This window comes from Heptranchias perlo, chromosome 8 (assembly GCF_035084215.1).
Source record: "Heptranchias perlo isolate sHepPer1 chromosome 8, sHepPer1.hap1, whole genome shotgun sequence".
Taxonomy (NCBI): domain Eukaryota; kingdom Metazoa; phylum Chordata; class Chondrichthyes; order Hexanchiformes; family Hexanchidae; genus Heptranchias; species Heptranchias perlo.
This window is the reverse complement of record NC_090332.1, coordinates 60,839,872-60,860,316: the sequence shown is the minus strand read 5'-3', so window position 1 is coordinate 60,860,316 and position 20,445 is coordinate 60,839,872. Positions and strand designations below refer to the sequence as shown.

The 20,445-nt window shown below is 40.2% G+C and overlaps 1 protein-coding gene across 2 annotated transcripts in view; it reads right to left on the bottom strand.

Annotated features, from left to right (window-relative positions):
* cga (glycoprotein hormones, alpha polypeptide) overlaps positions 1 to 20,445 on the bottom strand; it is a 158,276-nt gene that overhangs the window by 51,444 nt on the left and 86,387 nt on the right. The gene's annotated exons all lie outside the window — the stretch shown is intronic.

Sequence of the window (20,445 nt, the reverse complement as noted above, 5' to 3'; positions counted from 1 at the left end):
ACCACACTGCATCATCAGAATCTAAACCACACTGCATCATCAGAATCTAAATCACACTGCATCATCAGAATCTAAACCACACTGCATCATCAGAATATAAACCATGCTGCATCATCAGAATATAAACCACACTGCATCATCAGAATCTAAACCACACTGCATCATCAGAATCTAAACCACACTGCATCATCAGAATCCAAACCACACTGCATCATCAGAATCTGAACCACACTGCATTATCAGAATCTAAACCACACTGCATCACCAGAATGTAAACCACACTGCATCATCAGAATCTAAACCACACTGCATCATCAGAATCTGAACCACACTGCATCATCAGAATCTAAACCACACTGCATCATCAGAATCTAAACCACACTGCATCATCAGAATGTAAACCACACTGCATCACCAGAATATAAACCACACTGCATCATCAGAATGTAAACCACACTGCATCATCAGAATGTAAACCACACTGCATCACCAGAATGTAAACCACACTGCATCACCAGAATGTAAACCACACTGCATCATCAGAATCTAAACCACACTGCATCATCAGAATGTAAACCACACTGCAGTCATCAGAATCTGAACCACACTGCATGATCAAAATTGAAACCACACTGCATCATTAGAATCTGAAACACACTGCATCATCAGAATATGATGTGGAGATGCTGGTGATGGACTGGGGTTGACAATTGCAAACAATTTTACAATACCAAGTTATAGTCCAACAATTTTAGTTTAAAATCCACAAGCTTTCGGAGGCTTCCTGCTTCCTCAGGTGAATGTGGAAACAGAATGTGGAATCAGAATATAAATCACACTGCATCATCAGAATATAAACCACACTGCATGAACAGTATCTAAACCACACTGCATCATCAGAATCTAAACCACACTGCACCACCAGAATCTAAACCACACTGCATCACCAGAATCGAAACCACACTGCATGACCTGAATGTAAACCACACTGCATCACCAGAATCTAAACCACACTGCATGACCTGAATGTAAACCACACTGCATCATCAGAATCTAAACCACACTGCATCATCAGAATCTAAACCACACTGCATCATCATAATATAAACCAAGCTGCATCATCAGAATATAAACCACACTGCATCATCAGAATCTAAACCACACTGCATCATCAGAATCTAAACCACACTGCATCATCATAATATAAACCATGCTGCATCATCAGAATATAAACCACACTGCATCATCAGAATCCAAACCACACTGCATCATCAGAATCCAAACCACACTGCGTCATCAGAATCTGAACCACACTGCATTATCAGAATCCAAACCACACTGCATCACCAGAATGTAAACCACACTGCATCATCAGAATCTAAACCACACTGCATCATCAGAATCTAAACCACACTGCATCATCAGAATCTGAACCACACTGCATCATCAGAATCGAAACCACACTGCATCATCAGAATCTAAACCACACTGCATCATCAGAATGTAAACCACACTGCATCACCAGAATATAAACCACACTGCATCATCAGAATGTAAACCACACTGCATCATCAGAATGTAAACCACACTGCATCACCAGAATGTAAACCACACTGCATCACCAGAATGTAAACCACACTGCATCATCAGAATGTAAACCACACTGCAGTCATCAGAATCTGAACCACACTGCATGATCAGTATCGAAACCACACTGCATCATTAGAATCTGAAACACACTGTGTCATCAGAATCTAAACCACACTGCATCATCAGAATCTAAACCACACTGCGGTCATCAGAATTTAAATCACACTGCATCATGAGAAACTAAACCACACTGCGGTCAGAAGAATATAAACCACACTGCATTATCAGAATCTAAACCACACTGCATCATCAGAATATGATGTCGAGATGCTGGTGATGGACTGGGGTTGACAATTGCAAACAATTTGACAACACCAAGTTATAGTCCAACAATTTTCTTTTAAAATCCACAAGCTTTCGGAGGCTTCCTGCTTCCTCAGGTGAATGTGGAAACAGAATGTGGAATCAGAATATAAATCACACTGCATCATCAGAATATAAACCACACTGCGGTCATCAGAATATAAACCACACTGCATGAACAGTATCTAAACCACACTGCATCATCAGAATCTAAACCACACTGCACCACCAGAATCTAAACCACACTGCATCACCAGAATCTAAACCACACTGCATGACCTGAATGTAAACCACACTGCATCATCAGAATCTAAACCACACTGCATCATCAGAATCTAAACCACACTGCATCATCAGAATATAAACCATGCTGCATCATCAGAATATAAACCACACTGCATCATCAGAATCTAAACCACACTGCATCATCAGAATCTAAACCACACTGTATCATCAGAATCCAAACCACACTGCATCATCAGAATATAAATCACACTGCAACATCGGAATCTAAACCATAGTGCGTCATCAGAATATAAACCACACTGCATCATCAGAATCTAAATCACATTGCATCATCAGAATATGATGTGGAGATGCTGGTGATGGACTGGGGTTGACAATTGCAAACAATTTTACAATACCAAGTTATAGTCCAACAATTTTATTTTAAAATCCACAAGCTTTCGGAGGCTTCCTCCTTCCTCAGGTGAATGTGGAAACAGAATGTGGAATCAGAATATAAATCACACTGCATCATCAGAATCTAAACCACACTGCATTATCAGAATCCAAACCACACTGCATTATCAGAATCGAAATCACACTGCGGTCATCAGAATCTAAACCACACTGCGGTTATCAAAATATAAATCACACTGCATTATCAGAATATAAATCACACTGCAACATCAGAATCTAAACCACACTGCATCATCAGAAAATAAACCACACTGCGGTCATCAGAATCCAAACCACACTGCATCATAAGAATATAAACCACACTGCGGTCATCAGAATCTAAACCACACTGCGTTATCAGAATCTAAACCACACTGCATCATCAGAATATGATGTCGAGATGCTGGTGATGGACTGGGGTTGACAATTGCAAACAATTTTACAACACCAAGTTATAGTCCAACAATTTTATTTTAAAATCCACAAGCTTTCGGAGGCTTCCTCCTTCCTCAGGTGAATGTGGAAACAGAATGTGGAATCAGAATATAAATCACACTGCATTATCAGAATCCAAACCACACTGCATTATCAGAATCTGAATCACACTGCGGTCATCAGAATCTAAACCACACTGCGGTTATCAAAATATAAACCACATTGCATCATCAGAATATAAACCACACTGCAGTCATCAGAATATAAGCCACACTGCGTCATCAGAATCTAAACCAAACTGCATCATCAGAATCCAAACCACACTGCATCACCAGAATCTGAATCACACTGCGGTCATCAGAATCATAACCACATTGGTTCATCAGAATATAAACCACACTGAATTATCAGAATATAAATCACACTGCATCATCAGAAACTAAACCATATTACATTATAAGAATCTAAACCACACTGCATCATTACAATCGAAACCTGACTGCATTATCAGAATCTAAACCGTGTTGCATCATCAGCATCCAAACCACACTGCATCATCAGAATCGAAACCACACTGCATCATCAGAATATAAACCACACTGCATTATCAGAATCTAAACCACACTGCATCATCAGAATCTAAACCACACTGCATCATCAGAATATAAACCACACTGCATCATCAGAATCTAAACCACACTGCATCATCAGCATCCAAACCACACTGCATCATCAGAATCCAAACCACACTGCATCATCAGAATCTAAACCACATTGCATCATCAGAATATAAATCACACTGCATCATCAGAATCCAAACCACACTGCATTATCAGAATCCAAACCACACTGCATCATCAGAATCTAAACCACACTGCATCATCAGAATCTAAACCACACTGCATCAGAATCCAAACCACACTGCATCATCAGAATCCAAACCACACTGCATCATCAGAATCCAAACCACACTGCATCATCAGAATATAAACCACACTGCATTATCAGAATCCAAACCACACTGCATCATCAGAATCCAAACCACACTGCATCATCAGAATATAAACCACACTGCATCATCAGAATCTAAACCACACTGCATCATCAGAATCCAAACCACACTGCATCATCAGAATCCAAACCACACTGCATCATCAGAATCCAAACCACACTGCATCATCAGAATATAAACCACACTGCATTATCAGAATCCAAACCACACTGCATCATCAGAATCCAAACCACACTGCATCATCAGAATATAAACCACACTGCATCATCAGAATCTAAATCACACTGCGGTCATCAGAATCTAAACCACACTGCATCATCAGAATATAAACCACACTGCGGTCATCAGAATCTAAACCACACTGCATCATCAGAATCTGAACCACACTGCATCATCAGAATATAAACCACACTGCATCATCAGAATCTAAATCACACTGCATCATCAGAATATAAACCACACTGCGGTCATCAGAATCCAAACCACACTGCTTCATAAGAATATAAATCACACTGCAACATCGGAATCGAAACCATAGTGCGTCATCAGAATATAAACCACACTGCATTATCAGAATATAAACCACACTGCATCATCAGAATATGATGTCGAGATGCTGGTGATGGACTGGGGTTGACAATTGCAAACAATTTTACAACACCAAGTTCTCGTCCAACAATTTTATTTTAAAATCCACAAGCTTTCGGAGGCTTCCTCCTTCCTCAGGTGAATGTGGAAACAGAATGTGGAATCAGAATATAAATCACACTGCATCATCAGAATCTAAACCACACTGCATTATCAGAATCCAAACCACACTGCATTATCAGAATCTAAATCACACTGCGGTCATCAGAATCTAAACCACACTGCGGTTATCAAAATATAAACCACACTGCATGATCAGAATATAAACCACACTGCGGTCCTCAGAATCTAAACCACACTGCATCATCAGAATATAAACCACACTGCGGTCATCAGAATCCAAACCACACTGCATCATAAGAATATAAACCACACTGCGGTCATCAGAATCTAAACCACACTGCATTATCAGAATCTAAACCACACTGCATCATCAGAATATGATGTCGAGATGCTGGTGATGGACTGGGGTTGACAATTGCAAACAATTTTACAACACCAAGTTATAGTCCAACAATTTTATTTTAAAATCCACAAGCTTTCGGAGGCTTCCTCCTTCCTCAGGTGAATGTGGAAACAGAATGTGGAATCAGAATATAAATCACACTGCATTATCAGAATCCAAACCACACTGCATTATCAGAATCTAAATCACACTGCGGTCATCAGAATCTAAACCACACTGCGGTTATCAAAATATAAACCACATTGCATCATCAGAATATAAACCACACTGCAGTCATCAGAATATAAGCCACACTGCGTCATCAGAATCTAAACCAAACTGCATCATCAGAATCCAAACCACACTGCATCACCAGAATCTGAATCACACTGCGGTCATCAGAATCATAACCACATTGGTTCATCAGAATATAAACAACACTGAATTATCAGAATATAAATCACACTGCATCATCAGAAACTAAACCATATTACATTATAAGAATCTAAACCACACTGCATCATTACAATCGAAACCTTACTGCATTATCAGAATCTAAACCGTGTTGCATCATCAGCATCCAAACCACACTGCATCATCAGAATCGAAACCACACTGCATCATCAGAATATAAACCACACTGCATTATCAGGATCTAAACCACACTGCATCATCAGAATCTAAACCACACTGCATCATCAGAATATAAACCACACTGCATCATCAGAATCTAAACCACACTGCATCATCAGCATCCAAACCACACTGCATTATCAGAATCCAAACCACACTGCATCATCAGAATCCAAACCACACTGCATCATCAGAATATAAACCACACTGCATCATCAGAATCTAAACCACACTGCATCATCAGAATCCAAACCACACTGCATCATCAGAATCCAAACCACACTGCATCATCAGAATCCAAACCACACTGCATCATCAGAATATAAACCACACTGCATCATCAGAATAAAAACCACACTGCATTATCAGAATCCAAACCACACTGCATCATCAGAATCCAAACCACACTGCATCATCAGAATATAAACCACACTGCATCATCAGAATCTAAATCACACTGCGGTCATCAGAATCTAAAGCACACTGCATCATCAGAATCTAAACCACACTGCATCATCAGAATATAAACCACACTGCATCATCAGAATCTAAATCACACTGCATCATCAGAATATAAACCACACTGCGGTCATCAGAATATAAACCACACTGCATTATCAGAATATAAACCACACTGCATCATCAGAATATGATGTCGAGATGCTGGTGATGGACTGGGGTTGACAATTGCAAACAATTTTACAACACCAAGTTATAGTCCAACAATTTTATTTTAAAATCCACAAGCTTTCGGAGGCTTCCTGCTTCCTCAGGTGAATGTGGAAACAGAATGTGGAATCAGAATATAAATCACACTGCATCATCAGAATATAAACCACACTGCGGTCATCAGAATATAAACCACACTGCATGAACAGTATCTAAACCACACTGCATCATCAGAATCTGAACCACACTGCACCACCAGAATCTAAACCACACTGCATCACCAGAATCTAAACCACACTGCATGACCTGAATGTAAACCACACTGCATCATCAGAATCTAAACCACACTGCATCATCAGAATCTAAACCACACTGCATCATCAGAATCTAAACCACACTGCATCATCAGAATATAAACCACACTGCATCATCAGAATCTAAACCACACTGCATCATCAGAATCTAAACCACACTGCATCATCAGAATCTAAACCACACTGCATCACCAGAATGTAAACCACACTGCATCACCAGAATCGAAACCACACTGCATCATCAGAATCTAAACCACACTGCATCATCAGAATCTAAACCACACTGCATCATCAGAATCTAAACCACACTGCATCATCAGAATGTAAACCACACTGCATCACCAGAATGTAAACCACACTGCATCATCAGAATCTAAACCACACTGCATCATCAGAATCTGAACCACACTGCATCATCAGAATGTAAACCACACTGCAGTCATCAGAATCTGAACCACACTGCATGATCAGTATCGAAACCACACTGCATCATCAGAATCTGAACCACACTGCATCACCAGAATGTAAACCACACTGCATCATCAGAATCTAAACCACACTGCATCATCAGAATCTAAACCACACTGCATCATCAGAATATAAACCACACTGCGGTCATCAGAATATAAACCACACTGCATGAACAGTATCTAAACCACACTGCATGAACAGTATCTAAACCACACTGCATCATCAGAATCTAAACCACACTGCACCACCAGAATCTAAACCACACTGCATCACCAGAATCTAAACCACACTGCATGACCTGAATGTAAACCACACTGCATCATCAGAATCTAAACCACACTGCATCATCAGAATCTAAACCACACTGCATCATCAGAATATAAACCATGCTGCATCATCAGAATATAAACCACACTGCATCATCAGAATCTAAACCACACTGCATCATCAGAATCTAAACCACACTGCATCATCAGAATCCAAACCACACTGCATCATCAGAATCCAAACCACACTGCATCATGAGAATCTGAACCACACTGCATTATCAGAATCTAAACCACACTGCATCACCAGAATGTAAACCACACTGCATCATCAGAATCTAAACCACACTGCATCATCAGAATCTAAACCACACTGCATCATCAGAATCTAAACCACACTGCATCATCAGAATGTAAACCACACTGCATCACCAGAATATAAACCACACTGCATCATCAGAATGTAAACCGCACTGCATCACCAGAATATAAACCACAATGCATCATCAGAATGTAAACCACACTGCATCACCAGAATGTAAACCACACTGCATCACCAGAATGTAAACCACACTGCATCATCAGAATCTAAACCACACTGCATCATCAGAATGTAAACCACACTGCAGTCATCAGAATCTGAACCACACTGCATGATCAGTATCGAAACCACACTGCATCATTAGAATCTGAAACACACTGCGTCATCAGAATCTAAACCACACTGCATCATCAGAATCTAAACCACACTGCGGTCATCAGAATTTAAATCACACTGCATCATGAGAAAGTAAACCACACTGCGGTCAGAAGAATATAAACCACACTGCATTATCAGAATCTAAACCACACTGCATCATCAGAATATGATGTCGAGATGCTGGTGATGGACTGGGGTTGACAATTGCAAACAATTTTACAACACCAAGTTATAGTCCAACAATTTTATTTTAAAATCCACAAGCTTTCGGAGGCTTCCTGCTTCCTCAGGTGAATGTGGAAACAGAATGTGGAATCAGAATATAAATCACACTGCATCATCAGAATATAAACCACACTGCGGTCATCAGAATATAAACCACACTGCATGAACAGTATCTAAACCACACTGCATCATCAGGATCTAAACCACACTGCACCACCAGAATCTAAACCACACTGCATCACCAGAATCTAAACCACACTGCATGACCTGAATGTAAACCAAACTGCATCATCAGAATCTAAACCACACTGCATCATCAGAATCTAAACCACACTGCATCATCAGAATATAAACCATGCTGCATCATCAGAATATAAACCACACTGCATTATCAGAATTCAAACCAAACTGCATTATCAGAATCTAAACCACACTGCATCAGAATCCAAACCACACTGCATCATCAGAATCAAAACCACACTGCATCATCAGAATATAAACCACACTGCATCATCAGAATCTCAACCACACTGCATCATCAGAATCCAAACCACACTGCACCACCAGAATCGAAACCACACTGCATCACCAGAATCTAAACCACACTGCATGACCTGAATGTAAACCACACTGCATGACCTGAATGTAAACCACACTGCATCATCAGAATCTAAACCACACTGCATCATCAGAATCTAAACCACACTGCATCATCAGAATATAAACCATGCTGCATCATCAGAATCTAAATCACACTGCATCATCAGAATCTAAACCACACTGCATCATCAGAATCCAAACCACACTGCATCATCAGAATCCAAACCACACTGCATCATCAGAATCTGAACCACACTGCATTATCAGAATATAAACCACACTGCGGTCATCAGAATATAAACCACACTGCATGAACAGTATCTAAACCACACTGCATGAACAGTATCTAAACCACACTGCATCATCAGAATCTAAACCACACTGCACCACCAGAATCTAAACCACACTGCATCACCAGAATCTAAACCACACTGCATGACCTGAATGTAAACCACACTGCATCATCAGAATCTGAACCACACTGCATCATCAGAATCTAAACCACACTGCATCATCAGAATATAAACCATGCTGCATCATCAGAATATAAACCACACTGCATCATCAGAATCTAAACCACACTGCATCATCAGAATCTAAACCACACTGCATCATCAGAATCCAAACCACACTGCATCATCAGAATCCAAACCACACTGCATCATCAGAATCTGAACCACACTGCATTATCAGAATCTAAACCACACTGCATCACCAGAATGTAAACCACACTGCATCATCAGAATCTAAACCACACTGCATCATCAGAATCTAAACCACACTGCATCACCAGAATATAAACCACACTGCATCATCAGAATGTAAACCGCACTGCATCACCAGAATATAAACCACAATGCATCATCAGAATGTAAACCACACTGCATCACCAGAATGTAAACCACACTGCATCACCAGAATGTAAACCACACTGCATCATCAGAATCTAAACCACACTGCATCATCAGAATGTAAACCACACTGCAGTCATCAGAATCTGAACCACACTGCATCATCAGAATGTAAACCACACTGCAGTCATCAGAATCTGAACCACACTGCATGATCAGTATCGAAACCACACTGCATCATTAGAATCTGAAACACACTGCGTCATCAGAATCTAAACCACACTGCATCATCAGAATCTAAACCACACTGCGGTCATCAGAATTTAAATCACACTGCATCATGAGAAAGTAAACCACACTGCGGTCAGAAGAATATAAACCACACTGCATTATCAGAATCTAAACCACACTGCATCATCAGAATATGATGTCGAGATGCTGGTGATGGACTGGGGTTGACAATTGCAAACAATTTTACAACACCAAGTTATAGTCCAACAATTTTATTTTAAAATCCACAAGCTTTCGGAGGCTTCCTGCTTCCTCAGGTGAATGTGGAAACAGAATGTGGAATCAGAATATAAATCACACTGCATCATCAGAATATAAACCACACTGCGGTCATCAGAATATAAACCACACTGCATGAACAGTATCTAAACCACACTGCATCATCAGGATCTAAACCACACTGCACCACCAGAATCTAAACCACACTGCATCACCAGAATCTAAACCACACTGCATGACCTGAATGTAAACCAAACTGCATCATCAGAATCTAAACCACACTGCATCATCAGAATCTAAACCACACTGCATCATCAGAATATAAACCATGCTGCATCATCAGAATATAAACCACACTGCATTATCAGAATCCAAACCAAACTGCATTATCAGAATCTAAACCACACTGCATCAGAATCCAAACCACACTGCATCATCAGAATCCAAACCACACTGCATCATCAGAATATAAACCACACTGCATCATCAGAATCTCAACCACACTGCATCATCAGAATCCAAACCACACTGCACCACCAGAATCTAAACCACACTGCATCACCAGAATCTAAACCACACTGCATGACCTGAATGTAAACCACACTGCATGACCTGAATGTAAACCACACTGCATCATCAGAATCTAAACCACACTGCATCATCAGAATCTAAACCACACTGCATCATCAGAATATAAACCATGCTGCATCATCAGAATCTAAACCACACTGCATCATCAGAATCTAAACCACACTGCATCATCAGAATCCAAACCACACTGCATCATCAGAATCCAAACCACACTGCATCATCAGAATCTGAACCACACTGCATTATCAGAATCTAAACCACACTGCATCACCAGAATGTAAACCACACTGCATCATCAGAATCTAAACCACACTGCATCATCAGAATCTAAACCACACTGCATCATCAGAATCTAAACCACACTGCATCATCAGAATGTAAACCACACTGCATCACCAGAATATAAACCACACTGCATCATCAGAATGTAAACCGCAATGCATCACCAGAATATAAACCACAATGCATCATCAGAATGTAAACCACACTGCATCACCAGAATGTAAACCACACTGCATCACCAGAATGTAAACCACACTGCATCATCAGAATCTAAACCACACTGCATCATCAGAATGTAAACCACACTGCAGTCATCAGAATCTGAACCACACTGCATGATCAGTATCGAAACCACACTGCATCATTAGAATCTGAAACACACTGCGTCATCAGAATCTAAACCACACTGCATCATCAGAATCTAAACCACACTGCGGTCATCAGAATTTAAATCACACTGCATCATGAGAAAGTAAACCACACTGCGGTCAGAAGAATATAAACCACACTGCATTATCAGAATCTAAACCACACTGCATCATCAGAATATGATGTCGAGATGCTGGTGATGGACTGGGGTTGACAATTGCAAACAATTTTACAACACCAAGTTATAGTCCAACAATTTTATTTTAAAATCCACAAGCTTTCGGAGGCTTCCTGCTTCCTCAGGTGAATGTGGAAACAGAATGTGGAATCAGAATATAAATCACACTGCATCATCAGAATATAAACCACACTGCGGTCATCAGAATATAAACCACACTGCATGAACAGTATCTAAACCACACTGCATCATCAGGATCTAAACCACACTGCACCACCAGAATCTAAACCACACTGCATCACCAGAATCTAAACCACACTGCATGACCTGAATGTAAACCAAACTGCATCATCAGAATCTAAACCACACTGCATCATCAGAATCTAAACCACACTGCATCATCAGAATATAAACCATGCTGCATCATCAGAATATAAACCACACTGCATTATCAGAATCCAAACCAAACTGCATTATCAGAATCTAAACCAAACTGCATCAGAATCCAAACCACACTGCATCATCAGAATCCAAACCACACTGCATCATCAGAATATAAACCACACTGCATTATCAGAATCCAAACCACACTGCATCATCAGAATCCAAACCACACTGCATCATCAGAATATAAACCACACTGCATCATCAGAATCTAAACCACATGGCATCATCAGAATCCAAACCACACTGCATCATCAGAATCCAAACCACACTGCATCATCAGAATCCAAACCACACTGCATCATCAGAATATAAACCACACTGCATTATCAGAATCCAAACCACACTGCATCATCAGAATCCAAACCACACTGCATCATCAGAATATAAACCACACTGCATCATCAGAATCTAAACCACACTGCATCATCAGAATCCAAACCACACTGCATCATCAGAATCCAAACCACACTGCATCATCAGAATCCAAACCACACTGCATCATCAGAATATAAACCACACTGCATTATCAGAATCCAAACCACACTGCATCATCAGAATCCAAACCACACTGCATCATCAGAATATAAACCACACTGCATCATCAGAATCTAAATCACACTGCGGTCATCAGAATCTAAACCACACTGCATCATCAGAATATAAACCACACTGCGGTCATCAGAATCTAAACCACACTGCATCATCAGAATCTAAACCACACTGCATCATCAGAATATAAACCACACTGCATCATCAGAATCTAAATCACACTGCATCATCAGAATATAAACCACACTGCAGTCATCAGAATATAAGCCACACTGCAGTCATCAGAATCTAAACCAAACTGCATCATCAGAATCCAAACCACACTGCATCACCACAATCTGAATCACACTGCGGTCATCAGAATCATAACCACATTGGTTCATCAGAATATAAACAACACTGAATTATCAGAATATAAATCACACTGCATCATCAGAAACTAAACCATATTACATTATAAGAATCTAAACCACACTGCATCATTACAATCGAAACCTTACTGCATCATCAGAATATAAACCACACTGCATTATCAGAATCTAAACCACACTGCATCATCAGAATCTAAACCACACTGCATCATCAGAATATAAACCACACTGCATCATCAGAATCTAAACCACACTGCATCATCAGCATCCAAACCACACTGCATTATCAGAATCCAAACCACACTGCATCATCAGAATCCAAACCACACTGCATCATCAGAATATAAACCACACTGCATCATCAGAATCTAAACCACACTGCATCATCAGAATCCAAACCACACTGCATCATCAGAATCCAAACCACACTGCATCATCAGAATATAAACCACACTGCATCATCAGAATCTAAATCACACTGCGGTCATCAGAATCTAAACCACACTGCATCATCAGAATATAAACCACACTGCGGTCATCAGAATCTAAACCACACTGCATCATCAGAATCTAAACCACACTGCATCATCAGAATATAAACCACACTGCATCATCAGAATCTAAACCACACTGCATCATCAGAATATAAACCACACTGCATCATCAGAATATAAACCACACTGCATCATCAGAATCTAAATCACACTGCGGTCATCAGAATCCAAACCACACTGCATCATAAGAATATAAACCACACTGCGGTCATCAGAATATAAACCACACTGCATTATCAGAATATAAACCACACTGCATCATCAGAATATGATGTCGAGATGCTGGTGATGGACTGGGGTTGACAATTGCAAACAATTTTACAACACCAAGTTATAGTCCAACAATTTTATTTTAAAATCCACAAGCTTTCGGAGGCTTCCTGCTTCCTCAGGTGAATGTGGAAACAGAATGTGGAATCAGAATATAAATCACACTGCATCATCAGAATATAAACCACACTGCGGTCATCAGAATATAAACCACACTGCATGAACAGTATCTAAACCACACTGCATCATCAGAATCTAAACCACACTGCACCACCAGAATCAAAACCACACTGCATCACCAGAATCTAAACCACACTGCATGACCTGAATGTAAACCACACTGCATCATCAGAATCTAAACCACACTGCATCATCAGAATCTAAACCACACTGCATCATCAGAATATAAACCACACTGCATCATCAGAATCTAAACCACACTGCATCATCAGAATCTAAACCACACTGCATCATCAGAATCTAAACCACACTGCATCACCAGAATGTAAACCACACTGCATCACCAGAATATAAACCACACTGCATCATCAGAATCTAAACCACACTGCATCATCAGAATCTAAACCACACTGCATCATCAGAATGTAAACCACACTGCATCATCAGAATCTAAACCACAATGCATCATCAGAATGTAAACCACACTGCATCACCAGAATGTAAACCACACTGCATGATCAGAATCTAAACCACACTGCATCATCAGAATCTAAACCACACTGCATCATCAGAATGTAAACCACACTGCAGTCATCAGAATCTGAACCACACTGCATGATCAGTATCGAAACCACACTGCATCATCAGAATCTGAACCACACTGCATCACCAGAATGTAAACCACACTGCATCATCAGAATCTAAACCACAATGCATCATCAGAATATAAACCACACTGCGGTCATCAGAATATAAACCACACTGCATGAACAGTATCTAAACCACACTGCATGAACAGTATCTAAACCACACTGCATCATCAGAATCTAAACCACACTGCACCACCAGAATCTAAATCACACTGCATGACCTGAATGTAAACCACACTGCATCATCAGAATCTAAACCACACTGCATCATCAGAATCTAAACCACACTGCAACATCAGAATATAAACCATGCTGCATCATCAGAATCTAAACCACACTGCATCATCAGAATCTAAACCACACTGCATCATCAGAATCTAAACCACACTGCATCATCAGAATCCAAACCACACTGCATCATCAGAATCTGAACCACACTGCATTATCAGAATCTGAACCACACTGCATCACCAGAATGTAAACCACACTGCATCATCAGAATCTAAACCACACTGCATCATCAGAATCTAAACCACACTGCATCATCAGAATCTAAACCACACTGCATCATCAGAATCTAAACCACACTGCATCATCAGAATCTAAACCACACTGCATCATCAGAATGTAAACCACACTGCATCACCAGAATATAAACCACAATGCATCATCAGAATGTAAACCACACTGCATCACCAGAATGGAAACCACACTGCATCACCAGAATGTAAACCACACTGCATCATCAGAATCTAAACCACACTGCATCATCAGAATGTAAACCACACTGCAGTCATCAGAATCTGAACCACACTGCATGATCAGTATCGAAACCACACTGCATCATTAGAATCTGAAACACACTGCGTCATCAGAATCTAAACCACACTGCATCATCAGAATATAAACCACACTGCATCATCAGAATCTAAATCACACTGCATCATCAGAATATAAACCACACTGCAGTCATCAGAATATAAGCCACACTGCGTCATCAGAATCTAAACCAAACTGCATCATCAGAATCCAAACCACACTGCATCACCAGAATCTGAATCACACTGCGGTCATCAGAAACTAAACCATATTACATTATAAGAATCTAAACCACACTGCATCATTACAATCGAAACCTTACTACATCATCAGAATATAAACCACACTGCATTATCAGAATCTAAACCACACTGCATCATCAGAATCTAAACCATATTACATTATAAGAATCTAAACCACACTGCATCATCAGAATCTAAACCACACTGCATCATCAGAATCTAAACCACACTGCATCATCAGAATATAAACCACACTGCATCATCAGAATCTAAACCACACTGCATCATCAGAATCTAAACCACACTGCATCATCAGAATCTAAACCACACTGCATCACCAGAATGTAAACCACACTGCATCACCAGAATATAAACCACACTGCATCATCAGAATCTAAACCACACTGCATCATCAGAATCTAAACCACACTGCATCATCAGAATGTAAACCACACTGCATCATCAGAATCTAAACCACAATGCATCATCAGAATGTAAACCACACTGCATCACCAGAATGTAAACCACACTGCATGATCAGAATCTAAACCACACTGCATCATCAGAATCTAAACCACACTGCATCATCAGAATGTAAACAACACTGCAGTCATCAGAATCTGAACCACACTGCATGATCAGTATCGAAACCACACTGCATCATCAGAATCTGAACCACACTGCATCACCAGAATGTAAACCACACTGCATCATCAGAATCTAAACCACACTGCATCATCAGAATCTAAACCACACTGCATCATCAGAATATAAACCACACTGCGGTCATCAGAATATAAACCACACTGCATGAACAGTATCTAAACCACACTGCATGAACAGTATCTAAACCACACTGCATCATCAGAATCTAAACCACACTGCACCACCAGAATCTAAACCACACTGCATCACCAGAATCTAAACCACACTGCATGACCTGAATGTAAACCACACTGCATCATCAGAATCTAAACCACACTGCATCATCAGAATCGAAACCACACTGCATCATCAGAATATAAACCACACTGCATCATCAGAATCTAAACCACACTGCATCATCAGAATCCAAACCACACTGCATCATCAGAATCCAAACCACACTGCATCATCAGAATCTGAACCACACTGCATTATCAGAATCTAAACCACACTGCATCACCAGAATGTAAACCACACTGCATCATCAGAATCTAAACCACACTGCATCATCAGAATCTAAACCACACTGCATCATCAGAATCTAAACCACACTGCATCATCAGAATCTAAACCACACTGCATCATCAGAATGTAAACCACACTGCATCACCAGAATATAAACCACACTGCATCATCAGAATGTAAACCACACTGCATCACCAGAATATAAACCATAATGCATCATCAGAATGTAAACCACACTGCATCACCAGAATGGAAACCACACTGCATCACCAGAATGTAAACCACACTGCATCATCAGAATCTAAACCACACTGCATCATCAGAATGTAAACCACACTGCAGTCATCAGAATCTGAACCACACTGCATGATCAGTATCGAAACCACACTGCATCATTAGAATCTGAAACACACTGCGTCATCAGAATGTAAACCACACTGCATGATCAGAATCTAAACCACACTGCATCATCAGAATCTAAACCACACTGCATCATCAGAATGTAAACAACACTGCAGTCATCAGAATCTGAACCACACTGCATGATCAGTATCGAAACCACACTGCATCATCAGAATCTGAACCACACTGCATCACCAGAATGTAAACCACACTGCATCATCAGAATCTAAACCACACTGCATCATCAGAATCTAAACCACACTGCATCATCAGAATATAAACCACACTGCGGTCATCAGAATATAAACCACACTGCATGAACAGTATCTAAACCACACTGCATGAACAGTATCTAAACCACACTGCATCATCAGAATCTAAACCACACTGCACCACCAGAATCTAAACCACACTGCATCACCAGAAACTAAACCACACTGCATGACCTGAATGTAAACCACACTGCATCATCAGAATCTAAACCACACTGCATCATCAGAATCTAAACCACACTGCATCATCAGAATATAAACCACACTGCATCATCAGAATCTAAACCACACTGCATCATCAGAATCCAAACCACACTGCATCATCAGAATCCAAACCACACTGCATCATCAGAATCTGAACCACACTGCATTATCAGAATCTAAACCACACTGCATCACCAGAATGTAAACCACACTGCATCATCAGAATCTAAACCACACTGCATCATCAGAATCTAAACCACACTGCATCATCAGAATCTAAACCACACTGCATCATCAGAATCTAAACCACACTGCATCATCAGAATGTAAACCACACTGCATCACCAGAATATAAACCACACTGCATCATCAGAATGTAAACCACACTGCATCACCAGAATATAAACCATAATGCATCATCAGAATGTAAACCACACTGCATCACCAGAATGGAAACCACACTGCATCACCAGAATGTAAACCACACTGCATCATCAGAATCTAAACCACACTGCATCATCAGAATGTAAACCACACTGCAGTCATCAGAATCTGAACCACACTGCATGATCAGTATCGAAACCACACTGCATCATTAGAATCTGAAACACACTGCGTCATCAGAATCTAAACCACACTGCATCATCAGAATCTAAACCACACTGCGGTCATCAGAATTTAAATCACACTGCATCATGAGAAAGTAAACCACACTGCGGTCAGAAGAATATAAACCACACTGCATTATCAGAATCTAAACCACACTGCATCATCAGAATATGATGTCGAGATGCTGGTGATGGACTGGGGTTGACAATTGCAAACAATTTTACAACACCAAGTTATAGTCCAACAATTTTATTTTAAAATCCACAAGCTTTCGGAGGCTTCCTGCTTCCTCAGGTGAATGTGGAAACAGAATGTGGAATCAGAATACAAATCACACTGCATCATCAGAATATAAACCACACTGCGGTCATCAGAATATAAACCACACTGCATGAACAGTATCTAAACCACACTGCATCATCAGGATCTAAACCACACTGCACCACCAGAATCTAAACCACACTGCATCACCAGAATCTAAACCACACTGCATGACCTGAATGTAAACTAAACTGCATCATCAGAATATAAACCACACTGCATCATCAGAATCTAAACCACACTGCATCATCAGAATATAAACCATGCTGCATCATCAGAATATAAACCACACTGCATTATCAGAATCCAAACCACACTGCATTATCAGAATCTAAACCACACTGCATCAGAATCCAAACCACACTGCATCATCAGAATCCAAACCACACTGCATCATCAGAATCCAAACCACACTGCATCATCAGAATCCAAACCACACTGCATCATCAGAATCCAAACCACACTGCATCATCAGAATATAAACCACACTGCATCATCAGAATCTAAACCACACTGCATCATCAGAATCCAAACCACACTGCATCATCAGAATCCAAACCACACTGCATCATCAGAATCCAAACTACACTGCATCATCAGAATATAAACCACACAGCATCATCAGAATATAAACCACACTGCGGTCATCAGAATCTAAACCACACTGCATCATCAGAATCTAAACCACACTGCATCATCAGAATATAAACCACACTGCATCATCAGAATCTAAATCACACTGCATCATCAGAATATAAACCACACTGCGGTCATCAGAATCCAAACCACACTGCATCATAAGAATATAAACCACACTGCGGTCATCAGAATATAAACCACACTGCATTATCAGAATATAAACCACACTGCATCATCAGAATATGATGTCGAGATGCTGGTGATGGACTGGGGTTGACAATTGCAAACAATTTTACAACACCAAGTTATAGTCCAACAATTTTATTTTAAAATCCACAAGCTTTCGGAGGCTTCCTGCTTCCTCAGGTGAATGTGGAAACAGAATGTGGAATCAGAATATAAATCACACTGCATCATCAGAATATAAACCACACTGCACCACCAGAATCTAAACCACACTGCATCACCAGAATCTAAACCACACTGCATGACCTGAATGTAAACCACACTGCATCATCAGAATCTAAACCACACTGCATCATCAGAATCTGAACCACACTGCATCATCAGAATATAAACCATGCTGCATCATCAGAATATAAACCACACTGCATCATCAGAATCTAAACCACACTGCATCATCAGAATCTAAACCACACTGCATCATCAGAATCTAAACCACACTGCATCATCAGAATCTGAACCACACTGCATCATCAGAATATAAACCACGCTGCATCATCAGAATATAAACCACACTGCATCATCAGAATCTAAACCACACTGCATCATCAGAATCTAAACCACACTGCATCATCAGAATCCAAACCACACTGCATCATCAGAATCCAAACCACACTGCATCATCAGAATCTGAACCACACTGCATCATCAGAATCTGAACCACACTGCA